Source organism: Patagioenas fasciata, chromosome Z (assembly GCF_037038585.1).
Source record: "Patagioenas fasciata isolate bPatFas1 chromosome Z, bPatFas1.hap1, whole genome shotgun sequence".
Taxonomy (NCBI): domain Eukaryota; kingdom Metazoa; phylum Chordata; class Aves; order Columbiformes; family Columbidae; genus Patagioenas; species Patagioenas fasciata.
Window position 1 is genome coordinate 73,254,767 of NC_092560.1, and position 10,912 is coordinate 73,265,678.

General features: G+C 43.0%; 1 protein-coding gene across 7 annotated transcripts in view; it reads right to left on the reverse strand.

Annotated features, from left to right (window-relative positions):
* Window positions 1-10,604, reverse strand: part of GLIS3 (GLIS family zinc finger 3) — a 174,089-nt gene extending 163,485 nt beyond the window's left edge. For 3 of the 7 annotated variants that reach the window (XM_071802177.1, XM_071802176.1, XM_071802174.1), the window contains exon 1: window positions 10,087-10,375. The gene's annotated coding sequence lies outside the window, so the exon portion shown is untranslated. The other 4 variants (XM_071802180.1, XM_071802178.1, XM_071802175.1 and 1 more) reach the window with 4 other exon arrangements.
* Window positions 10,605-10,912: the final 308 nt, after the last annotated feature.

Genomic DNA, 10,912 nt, shown 5'->3' on the forward strand with positions numbered 1-10,912 from the left:
GATTAACACTTCTGCATATAACACTCCTCACAGACCTGCGCGGTTATTGTTCAAAAGTGAACAAGGCTTTCTTGGCAACTGGAGACAAATGATCCTCCCTGACCAAGTTCACAGTTTTCACACAGCTTAGTGGCATTGGAGCTGCTGCTTCTTCCAGAGCCTCCAGCGGAAAAAAAAAAAACATAAAATCCCAATATTTTATGCCTGTCAACTACTTCCAGGATAAGGAAGAGCCTGAATGACCTCAATCAAGAGATGGAGATGAACACATGAACATGAACGTCAGCTGACTCACTTTACTTGAAAAAAAATTTACAGTAATATTTGCAAGAAAATAGGGAATGAAATACACAATTGGTTCTTATGTCAAGGAACAAACTTAACACTTCAGGAAACATAGAAATTGAAGATGACAGCTGTCTTTTCAATGGCCCTGATAAGGAGAACAAAAGGTGTCCATGCCCATCTGCACAAGTTTCTGCATTTATTAACACATGTCCAGATTTGCTTCTTCAAGTCCCATCTCAAGTGCACTCATGTCAAGTCTTCACCACTATAGCACGGTCTTAGTCACATACACAGATGTTGATTACACTGATGGAACAAAAGGCTAGGCTGGTTTTCAAGGCTTGAACTCCCCACATCTGCTGCATCACCTGCTGTAGGGGGAACAGGGGATGCAAGCAGATGGCTACAGCTACAGCTGCCATGGCTTAAGAGCTGCTCACAATTTCTAGAAAGTCTTCCCAGACATACCAGTTCAAACCACAATCACAATAGGGGAGACCAGAAGCCAGGCTGACAAGCTGCCCTTCTCATGTCTGTGTTGGACCTCTCCATGGGGTTACAAACATGATGGCTGGAGATACAGCACTGACCACAGGGATTCAGAAAAAGGATCCAGCTCCCTCAGCATGACCCTCCTCACAGTGGTTCTTATGGATAACACTGAGGGAAAAACACCAAACTACTCCCCACAATCCCTAATTACCTACACCAGCAGGGATGGCCTTCAAAAACATCTAGAAGAGCTACTAGGTTTTCTAGAAAACAAAATACTATTTGCATGTGTATGAAGTGCAACACAAGCTGGTAATAAATCCTTGACATCACCACAGTTAGATCACAGTTCTAATTTGAACTATTCGAAACTTACGCACTTTTAAAATATCACCTTCTTAGTAGAAGACTCACTAGAATGCTGGATTTTTTAAAAATTATATTATTTTTCATTGCAAGACTTTTGTCAAATGATATGCATTCAAGAGAGAAGCTGAAGACCAGTGCTGGCCAGGTTATGGTTCTTGTGTCTTCCTTCACTGTTCTCACCCCTTCCCCTTTCTGCTCATTCTTGGCTGACATCTCTCCAGCTCACTTTCACCTTGATGGATACTGCCAGTGAAGACCTCTTTCTAGGTTAGAGTAAATCTAAAAGGTGTGAAACTGAGTATTCAGAAAAAGCGGTCAGATATACATATCAAACAGAATGAAAGACTGTAGATTTTCAATGCCAAATATGCGTATTTTTATGGGTGCATTTTGCAACTAGTTTCTGTGTGAAAGTATCTAATATGAGTACACAAAAATGTGCACTCTTAGAAAACAAAAACCAAATCTGTATCATCACATTTTTCTGTACTTAAAAAAAATCAACCATTACTATTTTCTTTTCATATGCATGATGTAGTACTAGAAAGCAAATTATACCATCAGTACTACACACAAGGTAAAGCTACTGAAGTCAGAGATGCACACCAGGGCATGTTCAGACTTGCCTTTTTTCTCCATACAGTAACCACACAATGTGCTTCAGGTTCTCATCATGCACAAAAGCATAACACTTTCTCTTAGTGTGACTTAGGTGCCATCCCTTCTAGAAGACCTTTTTCTTTCAAAGTTTTGCAACATTATACAAGATAAAGAGAGTCTTCATGCAAAGTAAAGACTTGTGTGTTGTGGTTACTGTAGATTATTACTGTTACCTTTTTGTGCGCTCAGCACCATCTCCTGACAAAAAAAAAAATAAGCCTCTGCAAAAAACAAATCACACAACTGGATTGCCCCAGAATATTGTTATTTTATCCAGCATAAACTGAAACTCCTGTTGTTGTAGAATGCAGGGAAACTATTTCAAAGCCACCAAGTCATTTTGTTTTGTCTATTGCTGCTTTTTACTATTCCATGTGTTTTCAAATTAAAAAACAAACAAACAAACATACAAACAAAAACCAACTTTGAATAGTCCAAACCTCTGTAACTGATATTGAAACAACTGTAAAATAAGTACCTACCAAAAGGCATTTCTCTCTATGTACCCAACACTAGAAAAGGATAAAATATGAAAGAGCTGCACAAGCATAAACTGCATGAATAGTTCTGTAAGGTTTATGGTCTTGTTTACATATATGCTATGCTTCATATAGCATAGCAAGGTTCAAAGTCTTAGAAAATCATCTGGAGGTGACCAAGTGAAGGAGACCTAGCTATTCCATAGCAGATACATTCCCAGCATGTATCATCTTCAACGCTATAAGTGGTCCTGCTAATAACAAGAACTTTAAAGCATGAGGAATTACTAAACCCGATCCATAGAAACACGGAATCTGAAGTCCATTGCACCTGAAGGCCATAGTATCTTGTTTATCCAGCACTGTTTATACATAAGCTTCCCTAACGCCAGCCCTTCAGCTGAATTTTCCATTTGCTGCCCCACAAAACAGCAGACTACTTAGGATATGTGAGAGCCTATCAGGCCAAGAAGGAGAGATGGAAATGACAGGAGCGAGGAACAGAGCAGTCAGGCACAGCTGATCAAGATCCCCAAACCAAGGACATTATCCCTGCTCACCCTGCGATGCTGCTCTGCAACACACACTGCAGGTGGATCAGATGTAGGGCTATTTTAGAGATCCCAGCATGGATCCCCAGGTTTTAGGCATGCCGTTTTGAAGACAGCAGGAATCAGGCTCTACTTGTAGTGAAAGAAAAGTTCCTGCAAAGCTCATCATGTGAGGACTCCACCTCACTTCACTGTAGCAGAAGTATATGCTGCAAATCACACCCACCATCACCACCAAAACGAGCACCAGAGGGGTGATCTCAGAGGTCACGCCATGAATATGTATGTGCATTACCACTGCTCTGACTCAGCAGAGCACTCAAGCTTGCAGTTAACTTTCAACTTGTTCTGAAACAATACTGGTTTCAAGCCTGCAAGCACTGCCGAAGATGGATGGACTTCCTAAGGTTTCAAATGGAAGAGGCGAAGAAAAACAAAAACGGAGAGAAGTAACACACTTGGAATAAGGCAGGAAATCTGTCTCCTTTTCTGCACTAAGATATCAAGCTTTTTATTATTATTATTTTAAACCATTTAATTCTTTTCTATACTATAAATTCTCATGCCTATGTACATTCATTTACAAAAGTGTGATACCAAAACTCCTCAAAAATAGTATCCCCATCTCCAGCATGACCAGAGATGAGAAGTACTGAAAATTTAAAAGTTCTGGTTTGACTTCAAAGACCCACGAGCAGACAGTCAAGTACTTTCTTTTAAATCTTTGATGCACAAGCACTTAGTCACAGAGGACCGGCCTCCAAATCCTGTGAGGGCTACGCGTCAGTGTTTTCTACAGCATAAACAGTGTTTAAAAAAAACAGATTGCAAATCCATGGTCAAGACATGCTCCAAAGTGCTTTACAGCTTGTCCAGCCTAAGCACTTTAAAAAGCATGACTACATTGCTGCTTTCATCTCTAAGCAGCTGTTAGTCACCAGTGGAAAGTTGTGTTCATACATCCAAGGAGTATTTCTGATAGCACTCACAAAATTCTGGTGCCACAGAATATAAAGTAACTATCTCAATTTGTTTAGTTAAGAGATTACGTTTCCAAAACAAAGTCAAACTATGCTGTTCATAAATAATCTTAGGACAACTCAGGCGTTATGAGCACTTGCTGTGTAATACAAAGCCCCTGGGAATAATCAAACCATGAATGACTTTTGTGGAAAACAGCAAAACATTTTGTTTCAGTAACTCTCCCTTTGTAGTAACAGAGTAGTAAAGAGATGGGATTTCATCTAGTAAAACCAATGCCATCTGGGAGCCTTACATTCACCTGTGCATGGGGAGACAGTATTTCCAAATTCTTGCTGGTTTCCCTTTAAAGACTGCGGGGCTGGCAGTCTTGGGGGCTGTGGGACTTGTAATAAAGGCTTCTCATTTGTAACCATTTGTTTCCTGGGACTTCAAGCAGAAAGGTGAATAGTACTGTCAGTGATGTTACAAGAAACAAAGTAAAAGCACTATATGATCTGTCAGGGAAAATTAACAAAGCCAAGCAATGACTTCGAGCTCTAACACCGAGAAAACCTGCCTGTTCAAAAGCTGAAGTTTGCAATAAGGTCAGCTGCCTTCACATTAGCTAAACCAGCCATGAAATTAAGTGAATGCTGATCCAAGTGCAAGAAAGCAGCCAGGAGTGAATAGGCTCCCTGATAGCTGGTTTCATCCTAATGACAACTTCCTATCACCCCTTTTTCTCCTACATCTGCTAATTTAAATGGTGTCAAAAAGCACACATAGTAGGCCAGTACTATGCAGATAAAAGGCAAAACAGGAAAGAGATACCAGTTAACATTCTAAAGCATGTGCATACAACAAAAATGAAGAGGGAACAGCAAAACCATAGAAATACCTCCATAGTCCTTCAAAGTCTGTGGCGCTTCGCAATAGAAAAGTATTGCAAGGAAGCACAGCATGGAAGTGTTCATAAACAGAACAACTATCACTTCAAAAGTGGGTGCTTATTGCAAGCCCATAGATGTGACATAATTTAAATGTAACCATACAGTAGCAAATTTTCAAGGACATCTTTCAAATTATACCTGTAATTTTTGAGCTCTGACTTGTCGTCATTTATATTTTTTCTGTTATTTAAATCTCAGGAGTCAAGACTGGTAATGGGTTTGAGAGATCACCTCAGCCACAACCTACCCCAAGGCTAAATCAACTAGATCTAAACATTTCCTGATACAAAATAGATCTGTAGGCAAAAGTTGCACTTGTCAGCATAAATCACTGGGCTAAGATATGGCACAGATGGAGTAATTCCAGCCCTAACTCAGCTGAGCAGCATATGCCCAATTTACATCTCCAGGTTCATATGTTTAATATTAAGCACAGGTTAAAGTAGTTGGTTCAGTCATACACTCAATGTCTAATTAAACTGTTCCAACCAACAAATTAAGTTGATGGAAATAAAACTGAAGTGTGGCTTCAATTATGGTTTTCAATGATGTATACATTAAGTTTTTAAGTAAGTATTATGATCTTGCCACAGCAAAATACTGAACCATAACTTTTACCTTCAGCACGAGATTTTCAACACAGAAGCCAATAAAACTATAGCCAGAATTTTCATGATTGAATTTAACGTATAACTTTTATACTTAACCCTTCGCTATGATTCTGAAATGTCTTTTCTCCATTGTGAACTATTAAAAAAAATAATAACAAACCAGAAGAAAGCACCCCTGTTCCTTTTGCAAAACTACATTCATAGCACACTTCCAGATATGAGCAAAAGCCATCTAAGTGTCTGCATATTATTTTCAAAGGTAAGATGAAAATCCCTGCCTTAACCACAATTAAAATGGACATAAAAGATTTATTCTACATACTATTTTTCATTGTTTCATTTTTATTTTATGGGAATAAAAATTGTAAAGTACACCAATTAAAAGTAATATAATTTATTTTCATGCCTGGCTGAAGCATAAATCACTCTCTGCAATTCAACCAAGGACAGGGAGAGCTGAATGTTCTCAAATTCTCAGAGTTTATTTTAAAAGCAGGATGTACCTTGCCCTAACACAGGTGACTAGATCCTTAGAAAAGGACACACAAAGGCAGTTGTTTCACTGGCAAGGCTATACACCATGTCACTATAAATTGGCTACAAATAAAAATCGTTCTTGCCTGTAATTCTTGTCTGCAATTTTAACTACATAGAAAAGTACTAATGTAATCAAGAAAATATTATACATGACAAATGCATTAGCTTTACTCAACAAAGTACCTTTAGTTTAATCAAGAGAAGAATATTTCTACATAGCCTACACAGACCTACCAGCCCTATAAAATCCAGGTCAATACACAACTTGCGTTGTTACTAAGTTTGTTTCCTTTGCTATTCTTCTCCAGTAATATTATATCTCACAATGATTAACACTGTTCTACACCATCTTTGTCTCAATTTTATCACTGGCTACTGTTGGGTTTTTAACAGTTGAAGAAAGTCCTCTGGGTCTGTAATTTCTTTCCTCATGCTAGTAAGACATATTTTGAAACGAATGACCTGAAAGTGAAAACAAAAAAACCTTTTTTTATGAAAGCAGAAACAAGCAATTTCTCTACAATTTTTTTACGCCTAGTCTCTTTCCTGACTCTATGCTGAAAATGTATAACATTACATTAACATGCAAATCAGTGCTTCCTTCCTTTAAAATTTTAAAGCACCTTGGAGAGCGTAATGTTTCAGATTTTTTATTATTATTATTTTGTGGTGTTTTCAATACTATTTGCTTGTTCATAAGTGTCTTTTCATTAGTTAGATTTGTTAAGCATCAACTTCCATCAGGATGTCAGATCTTCTCATGTTAAAGTCAGAATGGCCAAACTGATTCAAACCAAAACAAGAGTTTACCTATAGAAGCATTAAAGCATGCGTAACTAAGTGCCAATTGCACATAAATTATATTGTACAAGTCTGACTTTTGCATCAGATCAATAAATAGCTCCCAATTATAGGTACCTGTAATAGTAAAAAGAAATGAAGTGATCGTGGAAATTGTAGGAATACAGCACCAAATACAACAGCTTATTTAAAAATAAGCCTAGAAATCCTGAACAGGGTTGAAGCTTAATGCACTAAGTTAAAACACAAAAGAAGCAGAAAAGAATACTATCCTGAGACTGAATACCTCTGCTGACAAATGCTGGTGTTCTACCGAAGCAACACAAGCACTTGCCACCTTCTAATGAAATATTTCTGTCCATCAGTGAGATACTGTAGTGACCTTTTTATACTCCCACAGACGTTAAAGCAAATACAATTATGTCCACTGCTTCTAAAGACTCTTTTTTCTTAAGCTGACATTATTCAAAGCTCTATGACTCTGCGTCTATCAATAACAGCATGACAACGTAATTACTCAAAATCCATAACAATGATTCATAAATTCACTTTCAGAAATCCATGTAGTAAAATCTAAATTAAAGCTGAAGACCTGGAAAATCTGAACACTAATCCATCAGAAAGCAAAACAAAAGAAGAATTCACAAATCTGTGCCTACAGCACAGTACACCATACTTTTACAGTGCAGTTTTGAGAAGTAATGAGTTGACTTATTGCTTCACTCACTGATATAAAAGGTAAGATACATTTCAGCTTCAATAAAAGCTGAATTACTCCACTGCAGAGATCAGCTAAGGAATTGTAATAAATCCAGCTTGGGAGATACTTTCACAAAAGTAGTTATCAGACACTGGCACTTCATACACAGGGTAGCATGCATTATCCCAAGCCAAAAGAGAAGATTGAAAGACAATACACCAAACAGTCCCGCCTTTCTATTCCTCCACTGCAGACACCTCACCAACAACTACCATACAGTGCAGAAAGCAAACATGAACTCCCTTGGGATTGTACACTCCAAGACTGTGAGTGTCTTCCCTCATCCCCACCACAACCAGGGACAGCCAAGACTCTCTCCATATTCCCCTCCACGATCTCCTTGGAACAAGTCCAGGAAAACAAGACTCAGGTGGCTGAACTACCACAAGGCCACCAGAATGGGCTTCCTCCCCTTTAAGCTCTGCTGTCCCTTGCCAGCCCTTCCCTCCTTGCATGACCATGGCATCTGGAGCATCACCTCTCAGTGGCACCACGGTGAAACACTCAGAAGTCACTGCCTCCCTGACATCACAGCCCTGACGAGTCAGTCTGGGTGAACTTGAGGACTCGGATGGAGAGGGGGAAGTGACTACCACCAAAATCTACAGAGATGCCTCACCTGAGCGTCACTGACCACTCATCGTCTACAGAAATGGGGCCCTGGAGGCTACTGAGGTTTTTGTGCCTCACAACCGCGTGCGACAAGGGCAAACCCTAACGTAGGTGTTAGCCACCAACTTACAACTCATTTTCTAAAATGCACACATGCACACGTAGGAAGGGCTGCTATTACAGCTCTTCTGCAGTTATCTGGCTATAGCTCACAGACCAAAGTACAGTAATAAATTACTCTTAGAAAGCAAAACCACGCAGAGATTTGAGTAGGAAAAAAAAATAATAGCTGAGAACTTGGATTAGGGTTGGAACAATACGTACATTAAAAATCACAGCTGCAATAAAGGAAGACAATGCGGCTTCAAAACTGAAACTACAAAATAAGCTTTCCACACAATTTATGGAGAATCTTTTCCCCAACCTCTATGCCAGCCAGCATCTAAGAAGCCACAAACTACTAAGAATAATAAATAAGTCGCATTAGCATCCACTGGTTTGGTCATTTGTAACCATTTTTTGACAATTGTGCTTTTGGACTATCACAGGGGGCTTCATTCCAAACTGCAGTACTCTGATAATATCAAATTTTCTTAGCCCCAGGTGGTCAGCCAAGGAAATGAGAAAAGAGTCACGTAATCAACAATTTCTAGTTCTCGAACATCAGCAGAATGCCTTCTTGATACAATATCCATGAGCAAGGCAAATGAAAGCTAAAGAAGGTCCTCTACAGCACTGTGAGACAACCAGCCCCCAAACAGGACTGACTTTCTCAGAGCTAGCATAATGAAATATACTAATTACTTATTACTTGCATCACTATAATTCCTAGGAAGATTAGTCACAGAAAGGAATGCCTTTGTGTGAGGGACTGTGCAAACACAGAGCAGAGCACAATCACCGATACTGCTGCAACTGCCACAAAAAGGGCTGACAGTGGACAGGATGATGTATATCCTAGTGTAGTCAAGACGAAGCATTTTTATCATTCTGCCAGAAAACAAAACCAAACCAAAACAAACAAACAAACAAAACACAAAACAAAACAAAAAACAAAACCAGAAAAACCAAAAACTTCTCAGGCTTTTATTATGGAAATGAAGATCTCCTAAGTTTTTTTTTCTATTAGAACTGTCAGAGCTGTGCTACTGCAAGTGGTTGCTGTAACACAACAGCAACGTTATTCTCTTTAAGGCTAGCCACAAACTTCAGACAATCTGTTTGAAAAACCCAGTATTAATCCAGTAGCACTGAGTACCAGGGCTGCAGGCATGCTTTCTGACATGCTGTCAGTAGCCGCAGCATCCTCACCCAGTAACGAAATCCTGCCTCATGCACATTTAACTCACACCACTGCACTGCTAGCTTTGCCTATAATGACTTTGGACTTTCCAGGAGTGCAGCCACAATCACTAATACTGGAGCATCAGCAACGGTGAGAGCTTCAGTGCAAGCAGGACAAGAGAAACCACCAACAGTGTCCCCATGTGAGCTGGTGGCAATGCAGAGGCACAGAGCCGTGGGCACCTGCCTTGCCCTGGTGCCCTCGCTGTAGCCACCACTTGTGGGGCAGTGTGAACAGCCAGCACATGCTGCTGGGCAGATCGCCTCAGAGACACCTATTACCCCCTTATCACATCCCCAGACCTCACAGCTTAAGTATTAGCAGCTTCAACAAAGCCCGAAAGCTAAACAGGGTCTCGGGAGAGGAGGACAGAACTGAAAGCCATGGATTTCGTGCCTATTAAGAGGCTGGAGTTACTAGCAACACATAGGCCTGCAGACGAGGCAGACCTGCCACCTCACCGGGCAGGACACGTCTGTTTTTATGCCCACGGGGCCACTGCCTGGACGACGGCACGGCCCGGGCAAGACACCACTCGGCATTGCGGCCATGGGCGTCCGCGGGGCCGCGCATCCCTTCGGCCGGCACCCCCGGGCTCTCCGCCCGGGCTCCCCTCGCGTTTCCCGCACTGCTGACACCGCCCGCGGTGCCCTCCGCGCCGCACGCACTGCTCACGCTGCTCCGCGCTGCCCTCCGCGCTGCTCCGCGCTGCCCTCCCGCCGCGGGGCGGCCGGCAGGCAGGCTCTCCGCTCCGCAGCCTCCTCCTGCCGGGTACCTATCTGCGCTTATTCATCAGCGGGATGACAAATCTGCCGGGCGGGCGTTTGTCCCGTCCTCCCAGACAGCGGTGCGTCCTCATCTCCGCAGCAGCTTGTCGGCGAGGTGAGTAACTGCGAAGTAACTTCACCACAAGAGGGTTTGGTTTGCTTTTTTTCTCTTCTCCCCCCGCGCGCCCCCCCCTGCTCTGACACGGAGGCCGGGAGCCGCCGACTCACCCTCTCCCCCCGCCGGCGGGGGGCCCGGGGGCAGCTCCCGGGAGCGGAGCAGCGGAGGGGCCGAGCCACGCCCGTCTCGCTCCCCGCACTCCCGGGCAGGGCGCGGAGCCGCCGCACACGCTCGGCAACGCTCACCTCCGGTGTTCCCCGGCCGGCAGCGTGCAGCGCCGGGACCGACCGTGCCCCGCGGCTGTCATGTGCCGCCGGCCCCGCCGTTAACCCTTGCGGCGGCCGGCCGGGCCGGGGGGCTGGCCCGCAACAGCGCCGGCTTCCCGCAACAGCGCCGGCTCCCCGCCGCAGCGGGGCCGCCTGTACCTGCGGAGAGGCGCTTACTCCGCCACGCAGGGGGAGTGGGGAGCCCTGTCGGGCTGCCTTGCTCCGTGCGGCTTGCGTGTGGAGACGGCTCTACCGGGGCTGGGGGCACTGGGGTGGAAGGGCGCTTGGCGGGGTGACTCTGTAGGGTCTGGAAGATGCCTGGGGGGAGGCTGGGGGGGCTGCA